The sequence below is a fragment of the Thrips palmi genome, unplaced genomic scaffold, assembly GCF_012932325.1.
Source record: "Thrips palmi isolate BJ-2018 unplaced genomic scaffold, TpBJ-2018v1 HiC_scaffold_5, whole genome shotgun sequence".
Lineage (NCBI taxonomy): Eukaryota > Metazoa > Arthropoda > Insecta > Thysanoptera > Thripidae > Thrips > Thrips palmi.
Window position 1 is genome coordinate 997552 of NW_023144632.1, and position 9554 is coordinate 1007105.

Below are 9554 nucleotides of genomic sequence, written 5' to 3' on the forward strand. Positions count from 1 at the left end.
TGCATTAAGGACAAACATAGGAACCGCCTTGAGGTGGAGAGTGACCTACGGGTGGCGGTAACGAGGAATTCCGAACTGCGCTTCTTCTAGATAGTCTCCAAAGTGCAGGCCCAAGGCAGCCACTGATCGTAACGGTGATCCCAATAAACCTGATATAGAAATGTCTATTTTTCTTTTTCAGAAGTTTATATAATTTTTTTTCAAAAATGGCTTGTGATTTATATTATTATTATTATTTTTTTTTTTGGGGGGGGGGGATTTTTGGGGGTTGGGGTCGCGTGGGGTCGCGAAAATTTTCCCGGGGGTCGCGGAATTTTTTGGCCCCAAATTTGGGGTCGCAAGACGAAAAAGGTTGAGAACCGCTGCTCTAGCCCGCTTTGAGACCGTGTACAGCATCTTAAATTTCCGCGACCCATGCAAATATATCCCAGGGACTCTACTTTGATGGCTTGTGTCATGGAAAGTTAAAAGTTTGGCTTGGGGAGAAGTCCAGAGCTGCCTTTTCGATATTAGTGTAGTGAAATTAAATACACAGTGGACATTTTTCGTTGCAGCACAAGTACCTTTAAAAGAAGTCTGGCGTATTAGTCTTCAGTTGAAATTAGCTCGAGACATCCCCGTAAACAAAACTACTATCAAAAGTAGTACTGTCGTACTACCATTCCGGAGCTCTGTACATCCCAAAATGTAATACGGAAGGAGTACCTTATGAAACAAAAAAGGCATCCGAAAGAAGTACTGCCGTGCTACATTTCAGGACGTCTCTTTCGGGAGCACTTCGGGACGTCGGAAACGGTAGGTCTGTGAGAGGTCTTTCGGAGGTCCCCCACCACCCGTCGCAGCGCCCTGCGGCCATGTAGTTCCGAAGGTGACCGCTAGAGCGCGCACCTGTGTCGTAGTTCGATGGCCTGCCGCTAGGGTGCGCCACTGTTCCGGATATGAATGTGAATGCGTATAGGAATGTGAATATGACACAGATAAACTGTTAGGAAAAATGTATTTATTCACTGACCTTTTTAAATTAAAAATCAATCGATAGGACTTGTCACGAACAACAGAAAATATGGAGACAAAAATGGTGGACAGGACTCAAAAACAAAACATTTAAAAGAGGAATCTCAGTTGGACTGAAAAGAAAATACAGCAACCATAACTGTAACACCCCTTGATTAAACAATAAGCCAAAATGACTGAAAGAAATTCAATTAGCACTGATTCCAAGGTGTCATGCTTACTTTGCTCTGTCGCAGGAAATTCACTTAATTTGACACTGAAGCACAGGAGTCAGTTCTTGTTCCACATGTAATTGCATAGTGGTGCAGGTTATCGTTCCAGAATCTTGGGCAACTCCAGTGGGTCAAGGTTTCCGCAAAGAGCCTATTTCTCAAGCATAAAATCAGATGACGAACAAAATAAACACTTTGACAATAAGAGTATCAAAGTAACAGAATATTGTAGGTTAACTTACACCGGCACTTTCTGATTTGGATTGAAACACGAAATAAGCCTGCACCAGGCTTTGAAGTATTCTTCTTATTGGTGCACCTGAGAACTAAACATCTTCGTGCGTGGTTTCTTTTCTTTGGAGAAATGAATTTACTATAGTTAACAGAAAAATAAATAGAAGTAAGGATCCGACGCCACAAGCCCAGTGCGCGCCAAAGTGCGCCGACTGTCATCTGCACAACAGGTGAGCATCGCGTGGGCCCGAGGCGCGCTCTAGCGGACACACTCGGAACTACATGGCCGCAGGACGCTGCGACGGGTGTGGTGGGGGACCTTCCAAAGACCTCACATAGACCTACCGTTTCGGAACGAGTGGATACGCGCAGGAAGATGCCGCGGCCCCGCCGATCGGAGCGCCCCCAGCGGCAGTGGTGGGGACTGGCGCGGGGCACCGCGAGACGCGAAATTTCAAACTGGCCCGGGGAAGGGAAAACACCGCTTGAAAAAGGAGCGAACTAATTAAGTTGGCAGAACAAAAGAAGCAAGTAGCAAAACAAATGTTAGGGAAAAGCGCGCGATTATCGGTCATTTCTGTTCTGTCTGTCAACCTGTGAAGATGTACTCAAAGGAAGCATGTTCACTGTGAGTAACAACACTGGCTGCCTTAGACTACTTTGATCATTTCTCTATAAAAAAAATTTCTTGTCTGGCCTCCGGTGTCCAGCTACATATGAACACAAGAAAACCTTGTACAGGCACATGCGCTCCAGACATGGTCTGGATCCAACAGAGGCAAGCAGTGAGCCCAAGAAGGGAGCGACTTGTTACGTGTGTGACAAAAGTCTCATGTACATGTGAAAACCACCTCATCGGCTTAAACATCTGTAAACTTATTCACGCGGTCTATTACAAATTAAAATCACAAACACCAATCAACATAACTATTTAAGAAGCTCAGTTATGTCCGCACAAATATTTTCTCCACTTTTTCCGTTCGGACCCACCCACATAGTCCTTCGTCCGCCAGGGGCGGCACAGTCTCGCGGTGCCCCGCGCCAGTCCCCACCACTGCCGCTGGGGGCGCTCCGATCGGCGGTGCTGCGGCATCTTCCTGCGCGTATCCACTCGTGTTTCGGACGTCCCGAAGTGCTCCAAGAACCGACTACTTTGGGACGAGCGACCAGGGCGCGCTCTGGCGGCGAACTCTGGCACCACACACTAGGTCCCCGCGCGACGTACGAGAGAGCTTCATTTGTAGTACGTTTAGGGAGGTCCCGAAGAGCTCCCAAAACCGACTTCTTCGGGACGTCCGAAAGACGTCGGATTCCAGACATGTACTAGTTTTGTTTACGGGGATGCCAAGCTTCGAATTCCCATCGAAAGTTGGCAGAATTTTCGAACCACACCGCCACACTGGGGGCGGAAAGTTCGAGTATGTTCTCTTTGGATAATCACGGAAGTTACATTTAGGGTATTCCAAACGCTACGTAGACCAATCCAACGAACGTGAACTTTTCGAAATGTGTGCGTTTAGTGGGCAATGGCCCTCCCTAACATCAGAAACCAACCCCATGTCGATATCTGCGCTCGCTTGGGCACAGGAGGCAGAAGAAACGAAACTACACCGAAACGTGAGAATCACTTCCCTAGCTTTTTCTGAAAATTTCAAAATATGGATTACCAGAAGACAAAACTTCAGAGCAAGGCATCTCTTTCCATCATCAGCGTAAAATCCGAAGTTTAAGTTATGTCAGGGACCGGGTCAGTCAACTCCTAGAAGGCTAGGGCTGCTTGAAACATGAGGAAAAGACTGTCCTCAATTACCCCGTAAAATTTCGATTTTTGATAAATTGAAGTCTGGACCGAAGATAAGAAAACTATAATTAACGCCCTTTTGCGAACGCTCGTGCGTATGATCTAACAGCCCAGAGAGACTAATCGGCCAAATCTGCATTTCACTCCTTGCTCTAGGGTCAACTTGTCAATGTTTGACATATTTTGTCAAAAACCATATTACATGGTTTCCCGTTTCTCCAATACTAATTTTGATGTTATGCGCCTTTTCTACCTTTCCGCGCGTGCCCTGAGGCCTCTGAAACAAAACCCTGTCGCGGGTGTGACGCTAGGAACCCCCATCGCTGAATGGCAGCACCAACAAGCTGTACAGGGCAGACTGTCCCAAGTTACCCCTGGTTAGGGTGGTCCAAATAAATGAAGTTGCTCGGATCGTCCAACGCCACCCGGATTTGGATTCCACATCGAAAAAAATGAAATAAGTGTTTTTTCCTTTTTCGAAAAATTGATTTTTAGGACCTCCTCAAAGCCCTCAAAGTTTTGAACAGTGCTATTAATAATAAAAAATTTCTATTGTTTGTTCATATCACGTAGTGCGGGTACCGAACCGGGTAAAAGGGTGCCCATCTGAGTGCCCAGAGGCCCCAAAAGACACCACCATTGATAGATTTTCGAAACAATCCACAATTTGATGCTCCTGTGAGGTAGGCAAATTGCAATCGGCATCTCATTTCTGTTCATGGGGCTTGCCTTGTGGTGGGGGCACCCCACCATGCTGACAGGGTGGACTTGGAGTGGCTGTAGCGGCCTGAGCGATTCTCACGTTCCGGGGTAGTTTTGGCGTCTCTGATTTGCCGAAAGTGAGAAATATCCAATAAGGTTTTTCTGATTATTGGGGTCCTGGATGATACTAGAGTTATGGCAATGGTATTTATAGTAAAGACCTTGTGCTACCTTCCTAAAAACATGAGCCATAAGGTATTCCCATACGTTTTAGTGGGTGTTTTGATCACGGAAATTACGTTATCACGGAAGTTACAAAGTGTGAAAATCGGCTTTAACGGCTGACTCGGGCTTGCTGTGGCTTAAAAGTCGTTCCATGGTCAAATGATACTCTAAGCCCGACATTTAAGCGGAAAATTTTTTCACCTAGTGCTGCTGCAACATTGGGTAAAGGGTGCCACGGAAGTTACAGGTAATTGTTGATACACGCCATTTTATAATGCTCTAGCCCGCTTTGAGACCGTGTACAGCATCTTAGATTTCCGCGACCCATGCAATTATTTCCCAGGGACTCCACTTTGATGGCTTGTGTCATGGAAAGTTAAAAGTTTGGCTTGGGGAGCAGTCCAGAGCTGCCTTTTCGAAATTTGTGTAGTTAAGGGGGCACACCGGTGAAAATGCAGAGGTTTCGAAAAACAATCATTCTGAGAAAAGTAACCGATGTATTCGATTGATATTTTATTCTTGGCTCAAAATTATGTCAAAGAAAAGGAAAATCAGTACGGGAGAGCAACGTGGCGATGGCAAGATGAAGCGCTAGTGCAATTCATTTTTCAACGGCCTTGCTTCACTCCTGCCACGATTCCGCCTCTCTGGATTGAGCTTCGCGCACGGGATTTGAAAATTTCTCAACAGGACACATGTGGCTATGGTCTGAACCACGGGCATGCAAAAAGAATGATTTTGAATTTGTTTTTTCAGAAGGCAAAAATAGAAACAAATTTTTAAACCAATTTTTTCGCGCTTTCACGGCTGCAGCTCACGTCCTATTTATGGAATGGCCATTTCCGAGGTTCAGACCATAGACGCAAGTGTAACAAACATTTTGCCGCAAATCGCATTAAATTATTTTAATTTTTGCGCCCGTGAGAGTGGCACAAAGTTTCAAAAAAGGTGTTTTGAGAAAAAGCCCTTTAAGTGAAAACATAGATTTGACGTGTATTTTCGAATTATTAATGCGTCTTTTGACGAATTTTAGTTCAGTTTGCGCCAAAATGTTCCTCTTTTCAACTGCGTTTGGGTGCTTCAAGGGTTTTGTAATGAAGTTCAATTGAAAAACCTGAACGTTGACAATTGGTCAAAAATATGCAAAAATAATTACCTTTTTAGCAACTTTAAAAATGTGCACAAGCCAAAGTAATCAGGATTTCGGGGTGGGGTTTGCGGCATTCGACTCGGGATGAATAGCAGAAAATTAAGATAAAATAAAAGAGAAGGCAAAAATTTGACGATTTTCACTGGTGTGCCCCCTTAAATTGAATATACGGAGGACATTTATCGTTGCAGCATAAGTACCTTTGAAAGAAGTCTGGCGTATTGGTCTTCGGTTGAAATTAGCTCGAGACATGCCAAGCTTCGAATCCCCATCGACAGTTGGCAGCATTTTCGAACCACACCGCCACACTGGGGGTGGAAAGTTCGAGTATGTTCTCTTTGGACAATCACGGAAGTTACATTTAGGGTATTCCAAACGCTACGTAGACCAATCCAACGAACGTGAACTTTTCGAAATGTGTGCGTTTAGTGGGCAATGGCCCTCCCTAACATCAGAAACCAACCCCATGTCGATATCTGCGCTCGTTTGGGCACAGGAGTCAGAAGAAACGAAACTACCCCGAAACGTGAGAATCGCTCGCCTACAAACTGAAACTCTTGCCAATTTGGGCCGAAATTTAGTCATTTTTTGCCCCTGAAAGTTAGGCAAACCAAAATGAGGGTTAGTAATTTTTTTTTCGCAATAAGCATTCCAAAACGAACAAATCCCCGTTTCGTTTTTGAAAGTCGGTAAAAAAATGACCAAGTTACGATTTTTTTCTATTAATAGCACTGTTAAAAACTTTGAGGGCTATGAGGAGGTCCTAAAAATCATTTTTTTGAAAAAGGAAAAAACACGTATTACATTTTTTTCGATGTAGAATCCAAATCCGGGTGGCGTTGGACGATCCGAGTAACTTCATTTTATTTTGGACCAACCTAGTGTCGTACTCGCGGGTACTCATCACACTCGGCCCGCATCTATGGAAAGTTCCAGACTGCATTGCGATCAGGGGTCGTATTGGCGAGACAGAGAATAACAGGAATAGTGGGGGTAACAGAGCAAAAACACGTTGCAAATTGGGTTACAAGCAAGCCACTTTGCTCACGTCTTCTATTGACCCAAATGGTCGATTTGGCCCGGAGCACACGTCAAAATTTCCCTTAGGACTCAAATGCGGGGACGTTGAAGGTTAAAAGTGTCCAAAATTTCCGAAGTTTCAATTTTGACAGTTAAAATCGTGCGACGAGTGGTTTCCGCATAATTCGAGGTCGGGGAATTCATTGGCGACGTCAGAACAACGATGAGGTCACCGGAAGTACCGGAAATGACCGCCATTTTGGATAATGGCGGCCAAATTCTTCGGATTTCGAACGGCTCCGCAACCAGTCGAGTTGGGTGTCGTTCCGATAGTTTCAGGGGTCTCTAAAGGCCACTGTGATGTCAAATTGGGAGTATTTAGCAGAGAAATACAGAAAAACAGTTCCTCAACTGTGAAAAATAAACCTGAAAGATGCAGTGCTTTCCAGGATAAAGTGAAGGAAACGCAGTTTCTCTGCTTTGGTAAATTTAACATGTTAGATGCGCTGAAATGACATCTGTTTAAATGTAAATATACTCGCATTTTAGGTCCAAAATTAATTTGTAACTGTCATATCTCGATCTCAAAATCTTGAAAGTATGTGAAGAAATCAAGATAGCAAACTACGTCAAGAAGAACCCAATACGAAAAGTGAGTGCTAGGCACAATTCTGTGACGATGATCTTCGAAGGACAGTTCCATGGGCATGAAGCAAAAATTTGGTTTGCTTCAAAAAGTACCTTCACTGAGATTCCAATCAAGAACCTATAAAGCCCCAATCCGACTGACTCACTCACTCACTGACTCACTCACTCATAGAAATGTTTGGGGTGAAGGAGTGGTCGTAGAGACTTGCGGTTTTTTCCATTCGATTCCAAATTTTATGGGAAAATTGGGAAAAATCCCAAAAGTTGAAAATTCCTCACCGTTTCCGAGAAAACCTACTTTATCTACAAAAAAGGGGAACAAATTTCTCACCGTTACCGAGCAAACCTACTCAATCTTCAAAAAAGGGGACCGACCGACTAAAAATTTTTATTCGCCCTATCAGTAGGTCTGGTCGAGACATTTCCAAAACTGTGCCGCAATCGGGTCCCCGTCACCGGCAACATCCTCAAAAACGATTAAATAGGCCTAAATTCAACAAAATCCACTCAATCTTCAAAAAAGGGGACCGACCGACTAAAAATTTTTATTCGCCCCATCGGTAGGTCTGGTCGAGACATTTCCGAAACTGTGCCGCAATCGGGTCCCCGTCACCGGCAACATCCTCAAAAACGATTAAATAGGCCTAAATTCAACAAAATCCACTCAATCTTCAAAAAAGGGGACCGACCGACTAAAATTTTTTATTCGCCCCATCGGTAGGTCTGGTCGAGACATTTCCGAAACTGTGCCGCAATCGGGTCCCCGTCACCGGCAACATCCTCAAAAACGATTAAATAGGCCTAAATTCAACAAAATCCACTCAATCTTCAAAAAAGGGGACCGACCGACTAAAATTTTTTATTCGCCCCATCGGTAGGTCTGGTCGAGACATTTCCGAAACTGTGCCGCAATCGGGTCCCCGTCACCGGCAACATCCTCAAAAACGATTAAATAGGCCTAAATTCAACAAAATCCACTCAATCTTCAAAAAAGGGGACCGACCGACTAAAAATTTTTATTCGCCCCATCGGTAGGTCTGGTCGAGACATTTCCGAAACTGTGCCGCAATCGGGTCCCCGTCACCGGCAACATCCTCAAAAACGATTAAATAGGCCTTAATTCAACAAAATCCACTCAATCTTAAAAAAAGGGGACCGACCGACTAAAAATTTTTATTCACCCCATCGGTAGGTCTGGTCCAGACATTTCCGAAACTGTGCCGCAATCGGGTTCCCGTCACCGGCAACATCCTCAAAAACGATTAAAAAGGCCTAAATTTATCAAAGTCCACTCAATCTTCAAACAAGCTAGGGCCCGCCCTTCCGTCGAACCGAGTTGCCAGCTCCGCTTCGCTGCGCCGGCAACTCGGTTCGACAGGGGGCCGGCCCAGCTTGGCCTGCCGGCGGCCTTTTCTCAGGCCTTCGGCCCTCGCATCAGACCCAACTTGGCCAGTCGAAGGCCCGGGCCTTCGGCCCGCTCGCATCACACACCCCGTGAGCGGGTAAAGCACAGTTATCGATGTACCATCGTGACTTAGGCCCGCCCTTCTATTCACAATATGCAATAGTCCTTACACTTTTTACTCCAACTGTCCTTAGAATATGCCCGTTTCATTTGTCTCTTCGCCCTCATTCCGAAAATACCCATATTTGCCATGCTACTGCAACTCCTTGCAATAGAGGCCCAGCAGGAGCGCAAAACGAGTCCGTCGCACTTTTCCCCATAACTCATGAAGGCGGGCTCCTGGACCCCCCTTCCGACCCCTCGTTGAAGAGGTCTTGCCAAGACCTATCCAAAACTTAAGTAAAAATTTTCAGTCGGTCGACCCCCTTTTTTCAAGATCCTGATGTGACTAAGAGACGAAGTCGGGCTCCTGGACCCCCTTTCCGACCCCTCGTTGAAAAGGTCTTGCTGAGACCAATCGAAATCTGCAATAATTTTTTTTAGTCGGTCGACCTCTTTTTTTGAAGATCCTGATCTGGCCAACTTGTAAAAGCGGCCGATGGGGTCGGGACCAGGTCCATTCATCTTGTCTCGTCGCCCCGATTCCAAAAATACCCCTATGTGCCTTGCTAGCACCAATAATGGCGGAAATCCCCCTCCCGCTCATGTAAACCATGATGCACCTGCAGCAGCCCTTGTGCGACCCGGACGGGATTTGCACCACCGGATTACTTGTTGGGACGGTACTCCTGAAGTACCCTCCAAATCTGGTTACTCTAGCTCAACTCCCTCCTTGTACACAGACGCCAACAACAACAACAACACACAGACACAAAGGCAAATGCATAGGCCCTCCCCCTATTTTTTGAATAGAAGGGCGGGCCAAAAAGGGGACCGACCGACTAAAAAATTTTATTCGCCCCATCGGTAGGTCTGGTCGAGCGGTTTCTGGAACTGTGCCGCAATCGGGTCCTGGTCACCGGCAACATCCTAAAAAACGATTAAATAGGCCTAAATTTAACAAAGTCCACTCAATCTTCAAAAAAGAGGACCGACCGACTAAAAATTTTTATTCGCCCCATCGGTAGGTCTGGTCGAGACATT